Here is a 23,650-nt window from a genome sequence, read left to right on the forward strand (position 1 = left end):
TCTTGGGGAATGCTGTTAGAACACAAGATCATAAGGTTTGGAACCTCAGTAGGGTAGCTAAATGTCTTCCGTTTCATGATGATCTGTGCACCTCTTTACCCTCTAGTACCACACCAGATTCTGGTCTGAGAAGATCTGACAGGAAAAGGTATACCCCTTCTCGTCTTCAAGACTTTGTTTAATGTGTTTAATGTGCTCATTGTTTTATATTCTGTAATTATTTCTTTTGGGTATTTATGAAAAGAGGGAGGTGATGTAGTGTCCTTGTCTGAGGGCTTGCTTTCCCTCGTGATGGTATTCTTTGGCTCATGCACTCTTCCATGCTTCTAATGTAGAATGAGTTTGTATTAGAAGGTTTAGCATCAAACTCAGTCAGTTTCTCCTTCACTCTGAAGGATGAGGTCTCTTTTACTTGTATCTTACAATACATTTCTTGGATCTCTACCTTGCTGACTGGCTGTTCATTTCTACAACCCCACTTCACTGTGTCATTTGGAATTTTAAATGGAACAAACCCTAATACAGCAAAGTTTTCTCAATCTTTCCCTACGTGGAATAAAATGGATTAATCTTTGCCCACAGATTGGCTTTCACTTTTGCAATCCGTGCTATTCTATGCTACTGCTTAATAATTGTACAGTATTCAAAAGAGCATTTTAAATATGTAATTCTTATATTGTAAAATGTTTTTAACTGTGCATATTGGGGTATCAATTGTAGAAGCCAATTGGGAAACTATGCCCCTGTATTAAATGTGGCTATCCCTATCACAAATGCCTTATAGACACAGTGTACGTATTCTTGGCTTTTACAGTAATCATCACAGGGATATTGATAGTTATGGCTGGCAAAATAATATATGTCATGAGGTGACCATATGTGCCATATTGTGAATTTCCTTGGCATATTACATTCAATCTGAGACATGAAGTTGATTATTTTCGACAAAATGATGTGCATACACATTGATGTGTACTAAAAGTTATTATAATGCCAGGTACATTTTGATGATAGCAGAATTACAAGACCACATTTTGCATTCCCCAGATCTACAGAAGTTGCGTGGAGAGTGAAGTAGTTAGCGTATGAATTCTGAATGCAGCACCTAAGCAGGTGAGATGGTATTTTGTTTGACCATCTTTGGGATATGTTGGGTTGGTGCAGCTGCACCTTTTTATTTCTGGTTCTACTAATTTGGAAAAGCCCTTTTTTCTGTTTCCCTAAATATAGTTCTGAATCCTGTATCCAAGTCTCCTGCAGACAAATTATTACAGCCTCACGATACTCCTGTGTATTCAACTACTGCAGTTGCTTACTCAGGGCCCGATTCACAGAATTAACTTAAGACTCAATCCTAAACTTACTACTGTTTTGGTATTCACAGATTGCACTTACTCCTTTTGGTATTCACAGAATGAACTTACTACTTTTGCTATTCACAGAATGAACGCACTCATTTCGGTATTCACAGAAGTTAGGACTCCTAACTTTAGGACTCCTAAATGCCTTCTGTGAATACCGAAAGTCTTAAAATTAGGATTTTTCTCAATTTAGTAGTAGTAAAGTTAGGACTCCTAACTTTAGGACTCATAAATTCTGTCTGTGAATACCGAAAGTCTTAAAATTAGGATTTTTCTCAATTTAGTACTAGTAAAGTTAGGACTCCTAACTTTACTACTACTAAATTGGGAAAAATCCTAATTTTAAGACTTTCGGTATTCACAGAAGGCATTTTGGCGTCCTAAAGTTAGTAGTCCTAACTTTTCTACTACTAAATTGAGAAAAATCCTAATTTTAAGACTTTCGGTATTCACAGAAGGCATTTAGCAGTCCTAAAGTTAGGAGTCCTAACTTCTGTGAATACCGAAATGAGTAAGTTCATTCTGTGAATACCAAAAGTAGTAAGTGCATTCTGTGAATGCCAAAAGTAGTAAGTTCATTCTGTGAATACCAAAACAGTAGTAAGTTTAGGATTGAGTCTTAAGTTCATTCTGTGAATCGGGCCCTCAGTTCTGCTGCATTCCATCTAGCAAGTTTGAAGGCGGGAAATATGAATGAAAAGATTAAAAGATATAGATGTTGAGTTTTTTTTATGCTAAGTTCAATCATTCGCACATTTTCAGTAACCCTAGGTGGAGTTTGCGTAGTCGTAATATGCGGAATTCCGCAAAGTCACTAAAAAACTCTGCGAGCTGCGCGGACTTCAGAGACCGCGTAGAGTTGCTTGTTCCGCCCGTTCACGATGCGTTTTTCCTGTTCGAGAACGCATATTGGGTCGTTTTCGGGTACGCTTTTTGCCTGCTTTGTTGAAATATCGTGCAAACATCACCACACGGTCGCCAATGAGCGTAGCCATCTTGTTTTTCACTTTTTTGCCATGGTTCTGGGCCTGATTTTCTATCCTCCCTATATCTTTTCAATCCTTCGTTTCCAGAAACTATTTTTGATCTTTTTTATTTATTATCTATCCCTCTCTCTTCCTGATTGTATATTTTGCATTCTTTCTTACTTTTTGTGAGGTTTTAGTGCGTTTTTCACCATTTTTTCAATTACTTGCTTTTTTATTTAATTTTCCCTCACTTTATTTCTTACTACCTTTTCTTTCCTTCCCCCTGCCTACCCAGAACCATGGCAAAGACCAAGGGCCAGGGGAAGAGGACTGCCTTCCTTGAAAAAGGTGGCACCCACAAGTGGTGTAGCCACATGCCTTATTCACAGAGGCAGAAGTGGCTGCACTGTTTTTTCTTTATCCAGCGCCACCTCCCTTTAACCCTGGCAGCAGGTGGCAGGCCTGGGTCCGGGTATGGGCTCCGGGAGCACCACCGGCAGTCGGCAAGGGTGCGCCAGACAGTTTTTCGCTGTTCTGGGGTACGGCACACCCATAACCAATTGACACACTGAAGGTCTTGATATCCTGGACCGGGAGCAGGACCGGCTGGACCTGCTAGGTATTGAGGTCCCGGGGCTTGTGAGTAGCTATTTACATTACTAGTGTGTTCTTCTGTTTTGTGTTATTGCGGATATTATTTTTTTCACAAATAGCTAACATGCTGCTGCTGCTAACATGCAGGTAACTTACATTTAAAAATATTATAATATGTGTTTGTTACTTCCAGACAGGCGCTTGGCGCTACTAACTATCCTACTCGTTTGCAACTTTGCGTTCACTTGGGCTGGTTATGTAAGAAAGGTTAGAGAATTTCAGTTAGGTAGGTAATCCAGATAGGAAAGATTCCAGTCCGTTCCTTTGTCTTGTCAGGCTGTCCTGTCTCCTGTCACTATGATAGTCTTAGTAGTTAGTTAGTAAGTATTATTTGGTAATTTAGTGGCCAGCATGATGCGCCCTCTCACATGACTTCAGTCCTAGTAGAACATTTTGTAGTTCTTATAGTGAGTGAAAAACAACAAACTAATTTGGCATATGTAATAAGCATGCGTCCATCTATGCATTAACAAGAATAAATACAGACTTAGTAATTATTGGCCCATCAAAGGGGGTTGTTGGAGTTGAAACGGAGAGATGATTGGGAATAAGATTGGAACTTAGAAGCAAATATAATCTTTTTGCACTTCATTTTAAAGTCTGGAATAGGTGGGCTGGGTATGTTTAGGCTTCAGTAATCGGAATTGAACTCCGGGAAAATAATGATCGGATTGTACTCAACTGCGATATATACTAGTCAACTACTACTAGTCGAATAAGTCAATCTGATTGATTTAGGATAGGTCAATGTTATTGTAATTGCAGTTTTCTGTCTAAACATATTTTAAGAGCAATTATATTTATTTATTTAACAGAAATCATTTTTTGTTTCTTTAATTATGTCTTACATGATCAGCATCCAGGGGCCATAAGAAGACTGGATCAGCTGGCAGTACAGCGGGTGTGGGAGCTGGAGGGGACTCCCAAGACCAGCAAGACGCTACCTTAGGCTCAAATGGCTGTGCTGCTGGCCCCAGTAAGTCCTCCTGGTGTTGTTATATATTAATATTTTCCTAACCTTTACCGGTCTATTATTTCCATTTCCTAATTTAAATTTTTCCAAAATCCTCTTCAACCTATCTGTTTCTTGTTTTTGCTCCATTATCTACTACTAAGTACTGTTACTACTGCTTAAATTGTTTATAGTGTCATCAAATTAAACTGCATCTGACTAACCTCTGCTCTGACCCTGTATTAGTCTATCTTTAGCTTGCTTTCTTCTGGGTTTCAGCCAGCTTCCCCTCTCCCCTTTATATGTGGATTGCCTAGTAGTGGTACTGTAAGAGAACACATTGGTCCTAGGCTACTGCTAGTACTAGTACTATTAAGGACTCCTTACTTACTACTAGTACTAGTAGCACTAATCTTCTATGCAGATTCAATGCCAAAGTAAGATATTTTCTGCAGGTTTGTGAGTATTTTGCTTCTTTTACTGTCTTATCATGCTCAGTCAGTAAAGGTGATCACTCATGTTGGACAGGAACAAGGCACCCCAAATTGGTGTATTTTACTTTTTCGAATCCAGTCCTAGTACTTTTGGTAGTAGCAGCAAATGATTAATACTGAACACCTGTTAATGTGCACCATGGCTGGAAGGAAGTATGAGGAGTAGGAGGACAGCATCAATATATTTCCAACTAAGGGAGACCTCATGTCCGCCCAGTTGGCCACTCTTTCTTCTTTTCAAAAAATGAGATGCACCAATAGCTCTAGTCACTAAGTCCAGTTCTTTGGGATGTCCTCTTCTTGAGAGGCTTTACAAAAATGACCACCACCAAAATGCCCAACTTGACATTATTTTGTTATTTTTAATAGGACATACTGTCTACTCTACTCGAGTATCCAAATTGTAGATAGGGATGTGTGTGGTGTATATGACATTATCAATTATGTTTTTATCAATCTTGCTAATGAAAAAAATAAATAGGGGAGACTTATATGGCATCAACAAAAAATTGTGTCTAAACAACAGGAGAGTGAGGGTATTAAGAGGTCACTCTCCTACCCCTATTAATTTTATTGCAACAACTAAAGAGTGACTGATAGGGAATTCAAAACCCAAAACACTTAGAATGAGTTCAGAAACCAGAAAAGAAAGACAAACCTATTAGTAAAAGGGCAAACTCTATTTGTAAAAAGAACACTCACTCACCCTAGTGGTGACATGCTTCATCAGAGGGTTCCCACGAGGGAGACCGAATGTCCCCCCGTGTGCTTCAACGCCTGCAATTGCAGCGGAGCAGGTTGTTAGTGAAACAAACAGTGTGTGCTCAGTGATGTGTGTGCTCTAATTGTTAAAGATCCCAGCAGTACCTTTAAATAATTTTATTCGTAGGTTAGCTGGTCACATTAAAAACAAGTGAGGACCATGTAGTGATTTTATTAGAAACCACTGTGTCCTAAAAAAAGGTCAACATGTTTCTGCTGTTAACTTGCCATGTTCAGCTCAGCTTTCATCAGGACCAATAAGTGAAAAATCCACGGGTGGTCCGTGCTCGCTAAGGCACGTCCAAACCCTGAGGATATTTATGTGAAAAAACAAATATAAAAACACTTTTTAGGTTTCTATAACAGACTCACGGTTATTTACCGTCCTACAATGCTCCCAGAAAATCATCAGGAGTCCATTCTGTAAAGAGATGACATAAAAACAGTACAAACATTCAATGTCACGTTTTATATTCATTCAATCTGCCTCCATTAATACTCAAAAGCAAACCACCCTATTGTTTTGTCTCTCGATCTCATCTCATAATTAGAGAATATCTAGCCTTATTTCAAACAAGTCCTATTTCTTCTTACAGAATAGTCTATCGATAGGAATTGTTGAGACTAATCTTTAGTTCCAATTTACGCTAAGTTTATGATTTTATAACTCGTGTTGCTTATTGCATAAAAAGAATAAAAAGAATATTGGATTGGCATCCAACCCCTGTTTATTAACGCGTCCTCAGCGGGACCGCAAATTTAAAACTCAGACAAATGGAAGAATCTAATATAGTTTGTCAAGAGGAGTATCATAATTTTACCCGGTACTTACAGACTACCGGGAATTTGGTCTTCCCCATGGATTAGCAGCAGGGCACAGTTTTCACGCTGCGTGTGATCTAAAAACGCAAACAGAAACGGACATACAGTTTCGGGATCGTATGCAAAAATCGTTCCCTTAATATACGTGCAATTGATTAAAGCAAAATAACCGGCTCAGGCAACTTACTAAATACGCTGCGGCTCGCCACCAAACATCTATTCCGGTAACTACTGCTATCCGAAGGTAGTGTACGGCTCCAAACCCCGCCATTATCAAGGGCGGCCACGTGATTACGTACTACGTATTCCAAATCTAGGTCAGCTGACAAAAGTGGCGTCCTCCGCATTGTATACTGGATCTGAAACACTAGAGTGTTAACCTATTCGCTCACTCGAACTTTATTGACAACGAGTTGTGTTGACACAGGATGACACAACGTTTAGGTATAAAGACCTGAATACACACAGTGAGCGTAATCCCAATTTCTTAATTCTTTAAATTAAATAACCAAAAAATGGGGAAACAAACAAAACGAGAAGCGAGAGGGGTCCTTTCATGAAGGTGTTTAGGCAGATCGTTCACTTGGCGCGATCTGACGTTAAGATTGCTGGTCATAAATAATTACAAGATATACTTGAACAACAGAATTCGTATTGCCCACAATATAGCATATGGAAATTGTATGTGACTTCTTTGCTCAGTGCTAAGCATTGTGTAATTTACATCAATAGAGACCATGAGGGGGCATGGAACTCTAATTCATCTCCTCAAGACTGACCCCCAGGGAATGTCATCTTTAAGTCCAGTCACATGGCTTGAGAGGCGGTAAACCCACCTCTGCTCCTTTTCAAAAAGTGTTGTTTCTGTTCCCTGATTCAGGTGTTCTATCACAGTCCAATGGATGTCGGTTGGAGAGTGTTTGTGCTCCATGAAATGTGTGGTGAGTTTGGTGTTACTCTTACCACATCTAATACTACTCCGGTGTTCACAGATTCGGAGTTTTATCATTCTTTTGGTCATCCCGATGTATTTTAGCCCACACGGACATGTGATCAAATACACAACATTGCAAGTATCAGGGATCAGGGAACATAAACAATATTAGATTCTTCCTTTTGTCTGAATTTTAAATTTGCGGTCCCGCTGAGGACACTTTAATAAACAGGGGTTGGATGCCAATACAATATTCTTTTTATTCTTTTTATGCAATAAGCAACGCGAGTTATAAAATCATAAACTTAGCGTAAATTGGAACTAAAGATTAGTCTCAACAATTCCTATCGATAGACTATTCTGTAAGAAGAAATAGGACTCGTTTGAAATAAGGCCAGATATTCTCTAATTATGAGATGAGATCGAGAGACAAAACAATAGGGTAGTTTGCTTTCGAGTATTAATGGAGGCAAATTGAATGAATATAAAACGTGACATTGAATGTTTGTACTGTTTTTATGTCTTCTCTTTACAGAATGGACTCCTGATGATTTTCTGGGAGCATTGTAGGACGGTAAATAACCGTGAGACTGTTATAGAAACCTAAAAAGTGTTATTATATTTGTTTTTTCACATAAATATCCTCAGGGTTTGGACGTGCCTTAGCGAGCACGGACCACCAGTGGATTTTTCACTTATTGGTCCTGATGAAAGCTGAGCTGAACATGGCAAGTTAACAGCAGAAACATTTTGACCTTTTTTTAGGACACAGTGGTTTCTAATAAAATCACTACATGGTCCTCACTTGTTTTTAATGTGACCAGCTAACCTACGAATAAAATTATTTAAAGGTACTGCTGGGAGCTTTTACAATTAGAGCACACACATCACTGAGCACACACTGTTTGTTTCACTAACAACCTGCTCCGCTAAAATTGCAGGCACTGAAGCACACGGGGGGGACATTCGATCTCCCTTGTGGGAACCCTATGTTGAAGCATGTCACCACTAGGGTGAGTGAGGCTTCTTTTTACAAATAGAGTTTGCCCTTTTACTAATAGGTTTGCCTTTCTTTTCTGGTTTCTGGACTCATTCTAGGTGTTTTGGGGTTTTGAATTCACTATCAGTCACTCTTTAGTTGTTGCAATATAATTAATAGGGGTAGAAGAGTGACCTCTTAATACCCTCACTCTCCTGTTGTTTAGACATATTTGGCAGCGCGCAGCTGCGAGAGTATACTTACTCTTATTTTGGCGTCACCCCACGTCAGACATTATGGAAGATTTAGGTTTGTCTTATTCGAGAGAAGAAGTTGATGCACTCTTAGGAGATGCATCCTTGTTGGCTGACCCGCTTATCTCCCAAACTATCTCCCAAACCTCGGAATGGGACAAATTGGGAGAAAAGAAAAAAAGTCGCATCAGGGCCATCCTGCATGGCACGATGTTAAAGGAATACCTCATGAAGAATACAGCCCCCAAAGGGCTATTAGTTACAAATGCTTCGAGGATCTTTCTTGAAGATGCAACATTTAGAAAAGAATGGGCCCAAATAGCCTGGCACTGTACCAGGGATTGGGCGATACTGATAATAAAAACAGCTCTCAGATTATCTGACGCCCTACAAATTGAGATCCAACAAACAGAAAGCCATTTTAAAGCAACCCTGACAGGGTACAAGAAGAAACTTGAGGATCTCAACAGAGAAATTAATGATTATAAAGAGGGTCTTGCACAATCGAAAGCCCAGAAATTTCAAAAAGATTTGACACTTTGGTCATATGTTAAGGTATACCCCTATACTGGCCCTGACTACACCCCATCTACGAAGACAGATTACAACTCTGATGCTTCTGGGGATTCTAACACGAGTGGTTCCAGCACAGGAAGTACTGGCAAAAGATATAGAGGTCGGAATAGCGGCAGGGGAACTTATAGTCGTGGACAACAGGTTTATCAGCAACAAGGCAGAACTGGTTATCAGAATGCTTTTTATCCACCATTACCGTTCCCACCCATGATGGGATTGAACCCTGCTTATGGACCTCCACAACCACAGTTTTACCAACCCCAAATGTTCCAACAGCCTTTTTTAGGAAGAGGCCGGGGGAGGAGAGGGAGATGGAAAGGGTCGAACCAAGTACAATGGGAAACAACCGAATCAGTAGGCGACAATACAAGAAGCAAAACATCGGAGCAGAAAGCGGGACCGAGCAACCAAAAACCTTAATCTCTAATTTATCGACAACGGTCCTGACTGAGTCAGAAACTAGAATTTTGGAAAAGGGGTTGGGGTTTGTCCCCACTCCTGGATTTGACAAATTTAAATTAAGATGTGAACTAACTGAATTTTTTCGCAAATTGCGATTAAAAAAGTTTTTTGAGAAACAAACAATGGAACCCACCCAGTTGTCACGAGGCGACACTAATTTTAGACCAAAATCTACCTTTACCCCCCACCGCACACTATTTCACCTGAAGTACTGGCCTTTGAGCAGGCAGTTATTAATGACATTGAAACCTTGGTGACACCTACACCATTTAAGAATTTAACTGCAGATGAGTACCAGGCAATACGTTCTTTACAAGACAACACCAACATAGAGATTAAGAGTGCGGACAAAGGGGAAGGAATAGTCATACTTGATCAAAAGGCTATGATCAAGAATGTAGCCGACTCTTGAGTAACCAAACAAATTACATACCTCTGAGAGAGGATCCATCAATCAGCTTAAAAACAGAGATAATTGAGTTGGTAATGGAGGCTGAAAGTGAGGGTAAAATAAGTAAACATGAGGCCGATTTTTTGACATTAACGGAGGGTAAGATACCATACTTTTACACCCTCCCCAAAACCCACAAAGGCATTCATCATCCTCCAGGGAGGCCTAATGTTTCGGGTTTGGGTTCCCTTTTGGAACCGTTATCAAAATATTGTGATTTTTTCTTGCGGCCAATTGTTGAAAATACCAGCACATACATAAAAGATACCAAAAGTCTACTGGCTATGTTACAGACCATCACTATGCCAGGGGAACCCTGCTTTCTAGCCACGCTAGATATAGAGAGCCAATTGAGGTGGTTGCTGAAACTTTGGATCAAACTGAGTGGCAATATCAAACATCTTGTTCCTTTGTGATAGACTGCGCGACACTGGCGCTCAAGAGGAACTTTTTTCAATATGAGGAAGATCTTTACCTACAAGCCACCGGACATCAATGGGGAGCACATTTACCCCCAGTGTGGCGGGGTTGTACATGTTCAATTTCGAACGCAAGAACATTTTACCATCAACGAACCCCTATTTTTCCAACATCATTTTATGGCAAAGATTTATAGATGATGTTTTGCTGATTTGGAAGGGTGATGAAGATTCATTAATTTCCTTTTTTGCCTGGCTAAATCATCAGGATACACACCTCAAGTGCACACATGAATTTGACAGAACCAAAATTGTGTTTCTAGATGTGACTATTACTAAAGTAGGTAGACGATTGATGTCCAAGACCATCTATAAACCTACTGCAAAAAACAACCTTTTACATTATTCAAGCTTCCACCAACAACCTCTGAGAGAGAACCTTCCGTTTCGTCAATACCTCCGTGTTAGGAGGAATTGTAGTGAGGTTTCTGATTACAAAGAACAGGCACAGGACCTGACAAAAAAATTACAAACGAGGGGCTATCCAAATCACCTCCTTACTAAAAGCTATAAGAGGGCACGTAACCAGAACTGAGAGGCCCTTTTGGAGGACCTACCTAAAGAACCTGTAACAGAGACACCTTTGACATGCGTTACAACTTACAATACAGCATCCAACATGGTGAGTCGTAGCATCAAGAAACACTGGAGAATCTTGACATCCAACAATTGTGCATGGGAAAAACCACTGTTCTCTTATAAGAGAGCCAGGAGTCTTAAGGACTCTCTTGTTCATACACGCCCGAAACTACAACAAAACATAACAAGGAGTGTACTAGATGCCTGGGGTTTACCACCTGTGACCGGGCATTATCCCTGTGGGAGTTGCAGTGTGTGTCCACTCACCTCGATGTCTATAACACTCAACCTTGAACCAGGGAAAACATGGCAGCAAAGACAACACACGAATTGCAATACTTGCAATGTTGTGTATTTGATCGCATGTCCCTGTGGGCTAAAATACATCGGGATGACCAAAAGAATGATAAAACTCCGAATCTGTGAACACCGGAGTAGCATTAGATGTGGTAAGAGTAACACCAAACTCACCACACATTTCATGGAGCACAAACACTCTCCAACCGACATCCATTGGACTGTGATAGAACACCTGGATCAGGGAACAGAAACAACACTTTTTGAAAAGGAGCAGAGGTGGGTTTACCGCCTCTCAAGCCATGTGACTGGCCTTAATGATGACATTACCTGGGGGTCGGTCTTGAGGAGATGAATTAGAGTTCCATGCCCCCTCATGGTCTCTATTGATGTACATTACACGATGGTTAGCACTGAGCGAAGAAGTCACATACAGTTTCCATATGCTATATTGTAGGCAATACAAATTCTGTTGTTCAAGTATATCTTGTAATTATATATGACCAGCAATCTTAACGTCAGATCGCGCCAAGTGAACGATCTGCCTAAACACCTTCATGAAAGGACCCCTCTCACTTCTCGTTTTGTTTGTTTCCCCGTTTTTTGGTTCTTTAATTTAAAGAATTAGGAAATTGGGATTACGCTCACTGTGTGTATTCAGGTATTTATAACTAAACGTTGTGTCATCCTGTGTCAACACAACTCGTTGTCAATAAAGTTCGAGTGAGCGAATAGGTTAACACTCTAGTGTTTCAGATCCAGTATACGCTGCGGAGGACGCCACTTTTGTCAGCTGACCTAGATTTGAAATACGTAGTACGTAATCACGTGGCCGCCCTTGATAATGGCGGGGTTTGGAGCCGTACACTACCTTTGGATAGCAGCAGTTACCGGAGTAGGTGTTTGGTGGCGAGTCACGGCGTATTTAGTAAGTTGCCTGAGCCGGTTATTTCGCTTTAATTAATTGCACGTATATTAAGGGAACGATTTTTGCCTAGGATCCCGAAACTTTATGTCCGTTTCTGTTTGCGTTTTTATATCACACGCAGTGTGAAAACTGTGCCCTGCTGCTAATCCATGGGGGAGACCATATTCCAGGTAGTCTGTAAGTACTGGGTAAAATTATGATACTCCACTTGACAAACTATATTAGAATCTTCCTTTTGTCTGAATTTTAAATTTGCGGTCCCGCTGAGGACGCTTTAATAAACAGGGGTTGGATGCCAATCCAATATTCTTTTTATTCTTTTTATGCAATAAGCAACGCGAGTTATAAAATCATAAACTTAGCGTAAATTGGAACTAAAGATTAGTCTCAACAATTCCTATCGATAGACTATTCTGTAAGAAGAAATAGGGCTTGTTTGAAATAAGGCCAGATATTCTCTAATTATGAGATGAGATCGAGAGACAAAACAATAGGGTGGTTTGCTTTCAAGTATTAATGGAGGCAGATTGAATGAATATAAAACGTGACATTGAATGTTTGTACTGTTTTTATGTCATCTCTTTACAGAATGGACTCCTGATGATTTTCTGGGAGCACTGTAGGATGGTAAATAACCGTGAGTCTGTTATAGAACCCTAAAAAGTGTTTTTATATTTGTTTTTTCACATAAATATCCTCAGGGTTTGGACGTGCCTTAGCGAGCACGGACCACCCGTGGATTTTTCACTTATTGGTCCTGATGAAAGCTGAGCTGAACATGGCAGGTTAACAGCAGAAACATGTTGACCTTTTTTTAGGACACAGTGGTTTCTAATAAAATCACTACATGGTCCTCACTTGTTTTTAATGTGACCAGCTAACCTACGAATAAAATTATTTAAAGGTACTGCTGGGAGCTTTTACAATTAGAGCACACACATCACTGAGCACACACTGTTTGTTTCACTAACAACCTGCTCCGCTGCAATTGCAGGCGTTGAAGCACACGGGGGGGACATTTGGTCTCCCTCGTGGGAACCCTATGATGAAGCATGTCACCACTAGGGTGAGTGAGGGTTCTTTTTACAAATAGAGTTTGCCCTTTTACTAATAGGTTTGTCTTTCTTTTCTGGTTTCTGCACTCATTTTAAGTGTTTTTGGGTTTTGAATTCACTATCAGTCACTCTTTAGTTGTTGCAATATATCAAAAAAAAGTTGAAATGTTTTTTCCAGGCATGCCGACCACCAAAGCTGAGGGCCATGCCACTCCGAAGGGAGCGGATGCGGCAGCCACAGGTGGTGAGCTTGCAGCAGAGGCGGGCAGTGGTAAGTCACATTCCCTATTTATTGAGAATGATGAATACACTCACTGCAAGGGTGTACACTCAGTACTAGCCTATTACACTGTGCGTCTGCTGAGACTCAGTTGTTGTAAACATTGAACAGTTGAAGAAGACACCCTTTACTTAACATAAGCATTAGCGGCGGAAGTTTATTAACTAATGGCCTATTCTATTCTACCTTTAACTCAGCAAAGATAGTCTTATGACGAAGACAAACAGTCAGACGACATGTATGACTGGCAGAGAAGGATGCGTGGGTGAAGGAAGGGGCTCGGGATGCATATATAAGGTGGATGAAGATGATAGGATGCATGGGTAGTTGAAGGATGTGTGAAAGGTGAAAGAGAAAGCAGGGTGGGTGAAACTGTGTGAGTGAAAGGAATACCTCGGGAGGTTTGAAGGGTTAAACTCTAAGACAAGCAGACACACATAGCATGGGTGGTAGTTTGTTATATCTATGACAAATGTATGCTGTCGGTGAAAGCCAGTTTATGATAGCCATGTTTGGATGGATGGATGCCTGGATGGAATCATAGGAACTAGGTGAAAACAGAGTCAGACTGAAGAAGAGAATGTAAAAGAAAACTAACCCATGCCAGAGTTCTAAAACCAAGGGTGACGATTAAGAATAATGCTGGAAGAGCAATGCACTGATAAATGAAAAAAGCCCCAGGAAGAACAAAGACTGTTTTTTGCAAGTTTTTGATTTAAAGGTTTGAGGTAGTACTTGTATTTCAGAATGGAATACTCCCTTGACTCACAGTAGTTTGGAAGCACAACATGTATATTGTGCATGACTATTATTTACCCTATCCACTCATCATTAATCGCCTCCCTCCGACTCAGAGGCCCACTTCTGTTCCAGTCCCTACCCATGTAATTTTTGACAGTCAGCCATGGGTGGCCTATCAGCTGCATGGTAACTAGTACTTACAAATCACTCAGTATGTCATCATCATCATCATCATGTGAGTGACATTATGTTGTGCCGCTGTATATCGTCATTCATAAACCTGTCATCATTAACCATCATCATGTGCTTTATTGTAGTAGTGCAGTCTGGGTGAAAGTGAAATTGTCTTAACATTTGCCATTGATTTAACAGAGTATGGCCGTAATGGAAATATATCATTGTGAAGTACAGCCGCCCCATATGCAGACAGTAGTAAAGTAACATGAGTTTGTAACACAAGTATGTCTGTCGAGGCCACAAGCTGACTGAGCTGGCATGCCTACAAAATTAATTGTGCTAAACAAGACAGCAATACAAAAAATCTACTCTACTCCATAGTGCCTGAAAGTATAATCATCACATCCAAATCTTAGGGGCAGAGGAAGTGAAGTGGGGAGGAGAGGATACTACAACTAATGTGCTACTACTGTGCCACTATAATCTTTATGTGTGTAATTTAATTTTGTGTTACTGTTTTGCCAAGACTATTGGTTACGATTATCTTTTTTATTCCTTTCTTGATATAGCTACTCCTTCCCAACCCACTAGGTAGGAGTTGGCCCCACGGCCCGGCAAAGGAAGCTGGAGGCCATCCAAGAGAAATTTTGCTGGCTGATTGCCCTTGTGGAGGAGGAGAAGGAGGCGAAAGCTGTAGCTTCTTCCTCCAATGCCCCGGGTACCACCCAGCACCCCGTGCCTCTGGTTGTATGGTGCTGTGTTCTAGTAGTCGCCCGCCACCCATCAACATCATCATCATCTTCTGCTGCCCACCCTTTTTGTTCCTGCAGGAACTATCAGCGCTGCATGCTCCTCAGGGTGGCACTCCTAGAGGCCAAGCTGGAGGAGGTCCCGGAGCAAACTAGCCAGCACCCCCATCGCTAGACGTCACCGCTCAGTCTTTAACTCTTGCCCCTTTTTTAATCTTTTTTTGAGTGGGTGGGATGTTGGGACTAGTTGGCGAACCTTGGGGTGTACTTTTTCTTCAACTTTGACGTGGACGGACATTTATTTATTACTGGACATTGGTTGGGGTTAGGGAGAGGTGTGGGTCAAGTGTTGTAGGTTTTTCTTCTAGTTTATGTTTGTTTGGTTAATAAATGTATAGTTTTCCAATACATATATTGCAAATATTTTCTAGGATGGGGTGTGTGAATGAATTAATTTCCATAGTGTATACATTATTGACTCCCCCACACTTCTGCTCTTACCTGTGATTGATGTTTAGGTGAAGCAATGGCTGCATGGTGATGTTTTTTTTTCCTAAGGTGCCATTGTGGGTTGTGGTAGCAGTAATAGAAAGTTGCATTTGCAAAAAAAGAAAATGAGACAGTCAGTCACCTGAGGAAAACTAGGGAGCGAGTAGTAGAAGTACAGTAAGTAGTAAGTACACAAGAAGAAGACTGCCAAAAAAGAAGAACGTGATGATGAATGATATTGATAAGCAATGCTAAAGTAAATTAAAACATATTGGTGGCATGGATAGCCTAGTACAAGTTACCGCAAACTGAAGTAGTTAACTCGACCTTGAAGTGGACAAGCATAACCTTTAGTGCTGGAAGGATGATAAATCGATGCCAGCAAGTAATTAACAATGTGTTAATAATTATTTTCCTCTGGGAAAACGAGAATAGCGAATACTACTGAGCAGTGCATAGGTGGGCACTGGGAAATCTAATCTGTTGCCTCCGGTAACTGTCCGAAAGCTGTCCCGGGCGGTCCGAGCAGGGACACCGAAGGTCCCAAATATTCCTTTCACTAGTCGTATTTAAATCCACAGACGACTCGGACACCTTTGTATGCAGAAAATTAATAAATTGAATGGCAAGTCACAGCAACGCATTTGAGCAATTAAGCCTTGGTCACGCTTCAGAAAGCTCATAGTCGCCACATTTTTGACCCCTGCAAACATGGTAATGAAAACAGGACTGGCACATACTGGAGGTACCTGGTGGGCTAGTTGGCCCCCAGGGGACCTCAGGATTGAAGAGGAATTAATTCCCCAACTTAAAATGTGCCACAGGGTGTGTTTGCACAGTGGTGAAGGGAGGGGAAAGTGGCTCTATATATACTGGACCGAAGTAAAATCAGCCAAAATACGAATTCCGATTTACTCACCTGTTATTAGGACAGACCTCAGTGCTGCATCTTTGAGCCCAGTACTGATCCTGAAAAGTAATTCTAACCGTACTTACCATTAACTTGAATTTCCTTCCATAGGCTAACATTGACTGGTTTCACTTGGAAATTCTTCTAAATGTGGAGTTTTGGAACTTTAAAATATTCACCCAAAATCATCTGAACAACGAATTCCAATTTACTCACCTGCTATCAGGAGAGAACCCAGTGCTGCATCTTTTAGCCCAGCACTGACCCTGAAAAGGAATTCTAACCGTACTTACCTGTAACTTGTATTTCCTTCCATAGGAATCCATTGTCTGGTTTTCACCAGAAAAGTTTCTAAGTGTTGATTTTCACAAACTACAAATATTCCTTAAAAATCGTCTGTATGACTTAAACACATTCTTTCAGCTGTTTACAGGAGATGCACCAGTGCTGGATCCAAGATCCACCACTGAGTAAGAAAAAGTAACGATAACACTAATTTCCTGCTAAGTGAATTTCCAACCATGGGATAACATTGGTAATTCAATGTGAAAACGTTTTTAAGTGTCAACTTTTCAAATACAATAATATTTCTTAAAAATCACTACTGTAACCAAAATGCTTTTACTCAACTGTTTACAGGAGTTGTCCCAGGACTCTATCAGGATCCAGTCCTGTGGTTAGAAAAGTAATCCATAAAGTAACTAATTGCATTTAACTAGAAATTCCCATTGAGCTCAATGATGCATTGTGTTTGAAATTGTGTTGACCATTGCAACAACTGTAACTACTGTACTTAAAAGTCTATTGCTTTGTATTTAAACTAACGTAATTCATTCTGAGAAAGTATATTTTGTAATGTAATGTATAATGTAATTATAATGTTATTAAAAAAATAAAATATCGAAAAATAAAGAGTTAAAAAAAATAAAGTAAATCAGTATAAAAAAAATAAATAGAACAATTATTACATTTAAAATGTCATTTACAAAACCTTTGAAATTCACTTAAAAAACCATAGGTTTCATACATGTTATAGTTAGGAATTAGCATTTAAAAAACTTTCGAAATTCACAGTGAATTAGAGCTGTCCTCAAACTCTGGTTGTTCACCCAGAAGTAGGTCATCTAACACACTAGTTCCATGACCTAAGTCGCTGTCATCATCTTCGTGCTGTGTTAGTTCAGGTGTGGTGTAATCTGGTGGTATAAAGTGCTGATTCATTTTGATCATGGTTAACCTCTCCACGTTTTGGGGCAAGACACTGGTCCTTTTCACTGTTAAAACTGCACCAGAAGCACTGCAAACACACTCGGAAGAGAAACTATCAACAGGGGAAGCCAGATAGTTTATCGCCAGCATGCTGTGCACTGTCCATTGGCGCCCTTTCCCCTACCAATACAGCAATGGGTTTTGATCAATATAGACCTCTGTTGCGTCATCCAGATAGGCCTGGACCATTCGCTTAATGATCACGGGTGCTTCGTTTTGCTCGGCTCCTTTTGCCTTAGCTTCAGCAAAGGACCTAGCAAACTCTTGCAGTAGAAACTATTCCTGTGTCGATTTTGGTAGGGCTGATGCTCCTGTTTTTGTTGTTGTTGGTGGTTTTGGCTGCTGTGAGCCAGCCGCACTGCCCTAAGGCTCTAAAGTTGAACTTGACCCTGGCTGCCCTGCAGTACTTGTTGTGGCCTGGAGTACTTGGCCTCTAATTGCCAGCCGTTTTTTTTCTAAGCGACTGGCTTCCGCATGTATGCAAGTTTTGTACTTGGCAACATCCACTTCTGAAAAAAGAGTCAATGTGTTAGTGTTCAGTACTGCTTTGTAACGTGGGTCCAGAATGGTGGCAGAAATGTAACAGTTGTATGACTCAATGCATCTTTGCACGCCTTGTATTTTCAGATAAGCGAAAGGTTAAGCTCTCCACCCACTCAACTGCTTCTTGTTTTTCCTCCACACCTGCGTTCAGCTTCAGCTATTCCTGTAGCATGTGCAACAATGGTATAGCTTGGCCCGCAGCACAATCCTCCTTGTTGACTTCAAGTGTGAAGAGCTCGAAAGGAAGTAGCATTTCTGTCAGGCATTTAACTAGGCTCCATTGGTCCATCTAAACGATCATGCCTTTCACAGAAGCATCTCCTCTTTGCATGACATATTTATTGATTGGTCTGTACTGCTAAAAAAGACGTTAAAGCATGTAATAAGTTGAGTTCCAACGTATTTGCACCTCCTGGATGAGTGCTTTAACTGGCACTCTATGCTCACGTTGAATGATCCACATCTGCTTCCTTGCTTAAAAAGTATGGCTTAAATGTGTGCAGATTCTTCTGCAGATGGTCAGTAAGTTGCTGACTCAGACTTATTTTTTCAGAAAGTCTTGAACAATAATGTTAATGCAGTGCGCCAAACACAGCACCCTGAAATAGCCACCATCGTACATGGCCATAACTATATTACTGTCATTGTCCGTGGCAACAAAACCAATGTTAAGCCCTCTGGGGCACAGCCATTCATACACCTTCCTGTTAATCTCTCCCAAAATGTTTGCAGCAGTATGAGATTTGTCCATGGCGAACATGGCTACAGTTGCATGTTTCCGAGTGGCATTAAAAATCACAGCAGTATTAACACCTGTAGATACCTTTTCTCTAACCCCCACAAAAGACATCCAGTTTGCAGTGATGCACATGTAATCAGTGGCTTGGCAACTGGTCCATGTCTGTTATCAGGTGGATACTGTGAACATCACTGTGCTGCCAAGCTTGTCCAATCAATTCCAGCACGTCGTGATGTAGTGCTGGAACAGCAACTCTGGCAAAATAGGACCGGCTGGGAACCTTCCATTTTGGGCAGATGGCTGTCACAAATTCAAGAAAATCCACCCTTTCCACAAAAGAAAAAGGGAAGAGGTCCAGCGCAAACATTTTAGCCAGCTTCGCATTGTACAAACGTGCCCTTGGGTGGTTTGCGTTCCTACTGTCCCTCCGACCTAAGCATGCTGAGATTGCTAGGGTGAATTTTTTCTTTTTTGGTGCCACTGATGTAGGGGACTTCTTGACGGCAGATATTGTTAGCTCAGTGCCACCCATTTTTTCATTGCGGTACTCTCATGCCTTAGTGTCTCAACCTGATTCTTCCTCTTGTGTCACTGAGATGTTGCTGAGGCTGGTGAGGATGTGGGCAGTACAACTGCACTGCTGGGGACAGGGCTACTTTGTCTACCAGAGAATATATCTCCCTCTTGTTCACCTTCCACCGCGATTGTATCTTCTACTTCTTCATCACCACCAACAGCAATAGGTGCAGTTTTTTGGCTGCTAAGGTGCGCCTCCCACTGAAACAAGTTGTGTTTTTTCAGATGGGTTGTTTGGCCTCCGGTACAATAGTTTGAACCAAGCTTACCCTGACTAACACCTTGTCCACAAACGGAGCATTTAGCAACGTTCTCCTCCTTACTACTAACCCAAACTGGGGAGATGAACTTTCTGGTGCTGCTGAAGGTGCCACTTTCAATGCCAGATTAACTGAAAGGTAGGCATGGAGTTTGACTCTCTGCAGTACCTACTCCTACTGAGGTGGTTGTGCTGGATGTAGGTCACTGAGGGGCCTTTGCAAATGCAAGTATTGAAGTTGCAGGTGGTGTTGGTGTTATCTGTATTGGTGGTATCCATGCCACATCCCTCACAGCAATTTGGAATGGGGTAATGTCGGTCTCCACTGGGGCGGGACTAATGTCTATGATGACTGACTTGTCATCATCCTCCTCTTCTGCATCTACCTCAATAACTCTAAGGCTTTCTGTAACCTTCCTTTTCCCTAGTCTTGTCTTGTGGCGTGTCTCACTCTCAGACTGAGGTGGTGGCATCCAAGTAGCATCCAGATCATCAGAAGGGGGCTTGCAAATAAACTCAATGGACTCACCCTCCTTTTCCTTGCTGGGGATCTGGAAGACAATGAATCTTCTGAAAGAGTGATTTGCTCTTCTTCCTCTGCAGGAAGCTCTATCTCCTGAACTACCCCTACTTTGGGATGAACAACTACTATTGTGGGCAGTGGTTGTGGCTGTTGTTGTCCACTTATCTGTGTTTCCTGCGTTGATTGGGTTCTACTTTGCGATAATTTCAACATCACTGCTCATCGGCGTAGTCGTGATTAGACTGGCTGCCTCTGCAACAGACATGGGCTTGGGCCTAGGTTTAAGGGATGGGTCCACTGACGCAGACATGCTGCTCCCAGCTTGGTCCCGGACACCACTGCTGCAGGCACGGTTTTCTGTTTTCCCATAAACATCTTGGGCACCACACCAGTCTTGGAAAGTAGCAGTACCTTCTTCTCACTGATACTTTCTTAGTTCCTTGGCGACCTGGTACCTTTCTTTGGGGCCATCTTCTTCATTCAGACGTCAGCAGCACACAGTGTCACAAGTTGAAGAGATGTCTGTCTGTGGGCACACGTCATGTGACTTCGTGCGCAGCAGGACTTCTGTGGGGCAGTACAACGGGTGATGATGATACTTCCTCCTCAGTCTTTTGTGCACCTAAAAGCAAAGAAGCCAGAAGAACATCAGCAAAACATGGCATTTATTGTTATGGTTCAATTACTACTAGTACAAACAAACAAATATTTTATATAACTTAGAGTGTGGTCACACTTGCTAGTGGTATTAATATTATAACATTTTATTAACTCAGTTTAGTTATTAAGACACATACCAACAGTGTAGCCGTTTGTGAGACTTTGACAGCAAGGGTTTTCATGGTGTACTGTGTACACTCAGGAAGAATAGGAAAGAAGAACAAAAACAAAAATACAAATGTAATGGAATCTGTTTGGCATTGTGTATCACGTGGGATGTAGCATTCAGGGAGCTACAGCTGGCAATGGGGATGGGAGCAGAAGGCCAAGAGGAAAAAATAAAAGACATGCAGGCCTATGGCAAAAGCAGCACACTTACTAGCTACCAACACAAAATGGCCAACAGCCAGATGGTCACTTTCAGTCACAACATGCAGAAGACCTGGAAAACAATGAACTCAAGCAGGTCTACCTGGCCAGACAAAAGAGGCATGCTAAAACACAGCTTTAATACAACATAAAGCACCTGTTCCAACTTCTGTTTCCTTGTCTTTTCCTACCACTGCCTCCCCACATCAGTTTCATACACTCCCAGAACATGAGCAAATTAGGAGAAAAGAATACTTCAATAATTCATTTATTCAGTTATTGCATCAGCATCAACTGGTAATTAACACCACTGACTGTTGGGTCTGTGGACCTATTCCCCATAATACAATGCAAAAACAAAAATCCACAGGTCTAGAGAAAGGTTTGCAAGTTACACAACAAACACACCAAACACACCAAATACATCCAACAAAGGCATTTATTTAACACACACAAAAAGTGAAATACCCCCAACAAAACACATTTTGCAATTCAATCAAATGCCATCCATGACCTAAATGATGTTTAAACTCAACAGACACCACAAAAACAGTTGCTTCATGAATCCATAATGGGCCTCCAGGCCTCCAGGCCCATAGGAATGAATGGGAATTACCGAATCGGTAAGAGAGACATTTCTTTTCCACTATCCATCAAGTTGCAGGGCCATGGTAGGAGTCTTAGGCTGTCACCTGAGTAGAGACAGTAGGTCTGCAGGACTTGCAGTGTCATAGAACGGCTAATAATCACAGCTAAGTGATCTAGGAAGATTGCCGTGAGCAACACTTTAGAGAATGGATATTAAAGTGGAAAGCAGTGATAAGAATACCGAAATCAAAAGTAAATATAAAGAATTGTTATGTATTTTAATATGTTTCTGTATTTTATTGGCTTGTGTGAGTTGGGTTGTTTACACTATGCAGCAAGCACCTGTTCCAACTTCTGTTTCCTTGTCTTTTCCTACCACTGCCTCCCCACATCAGTTTCATACACTCCCAGAACATGAGCAAATTAGGAGAAAAGAATACTTCAATAATTCATTTATTCAGTTATTGCATCAGCATCAACTGGTAATTAACACCACTGACTGTTGGGTCTGTGGACCTATTCCCCATAATACAATGCAAAAACAAAAATCCACAGGTCTAGAGAAAGGTTTGCAAGTTACACAACAAACACACCAAACACACCAAATACATCCAACAAAGGCATTTATTTAACACACACAAAAAGTGAAATACCCCCAACAAAACACATTTTGCAATTCAATCAAATGCCATCCATGACCTAAATGATGTTTAAACTCAACAGACACCACAAAAACAGTTGCTTCATGAATCCATAATGGGCCTATTGGTTGGAAAACCCATTGGTAGACTATGCCACATAGTGAATCAATTCAAATCAATAATATTGCAAATGTATTAGAAAATGTAGTGAACTGTGCTGCATTTTTTTGCTGGGTAAAATAAGTAAAAATTGCATGCAAAACAACAAGAAGGCATGACCACCACAAAGAAATCTTGCAGGCCTATGGCAAAAGAACACTGACTGCCTTCACAAAATGGCCGCCAGCCACATGGCCAGGCCATCACAACAACAAAAAAGGGAAGACAAACAATACAGGCCTATGGCAATCGCACACTGGCTGCCTCCACAAAATAGCCGCCAGCTACATGGTCAGCACACAACAACAAGAAGCGGTAAGCCAAAAGGAACAAAGGAAAGACATGCAGGCCTACGCCAAAAGCAGCACCTTAACTAACTACCACCACAAAATGGCCACCAGCCTCATGGTCACTCACAGTCACATCAAGCAGGAGGTCTGGAAAATAATGAGCTAAAGCATGCCTACATGGCCAGACAAAGGAAGCATGCTAAACAACACAGCTGTAATGCAACAATGCAAAAATGAAAGTCCACAGGGCTAAAAAAAGATTTGCAAGTTACACAACAACCACAACACACACTCACACACTCAACTTGGTGGTAAATATCGAAAACCCTCAAAAAAGCAATTTTTTGCAATTTATGACAGTGCCATGTTGCACACATACATGCCCTTAGGGCATGTATGTGTGCCACATTTTCACCCATGCACTATTCAGGGGTGCAACAGGGTGTCAAAGTGACACCCTGCCACCCTTGAATGTGTTCCCCCTTTTACCGAATCGGTATTTAGCGATTCAGTAATTTCCATTCATTCCTATGGGCCTCCAGGCCTCCAGGCCCATAGGAATGAATGGGAATTACCGAATCGGTAAGAGAGACATTTCTTTTCCACTATCCATCAAGTTGCAGGGCCATGGTAGGAGTCTTAGGCTGTCACCTGAGTAGAGACAGTAGGTCTGCAGGACTT

The sequence above is a fragment of the Lissotriton vulgaris genome, chromosome 5, assembly GCF_964263255.1.
Source record: "Lissotriton vulgaris chromosome 5, aLisVul1.2, whole genome shotgun sequence".
In the NCBI taxonomy this organism is placed as follows: Eukaryota; Metazoa; Chordata; class Amphibia; order Caudata; family Salamandridae; genus Lissotriton; species Lissotriton vulgaris.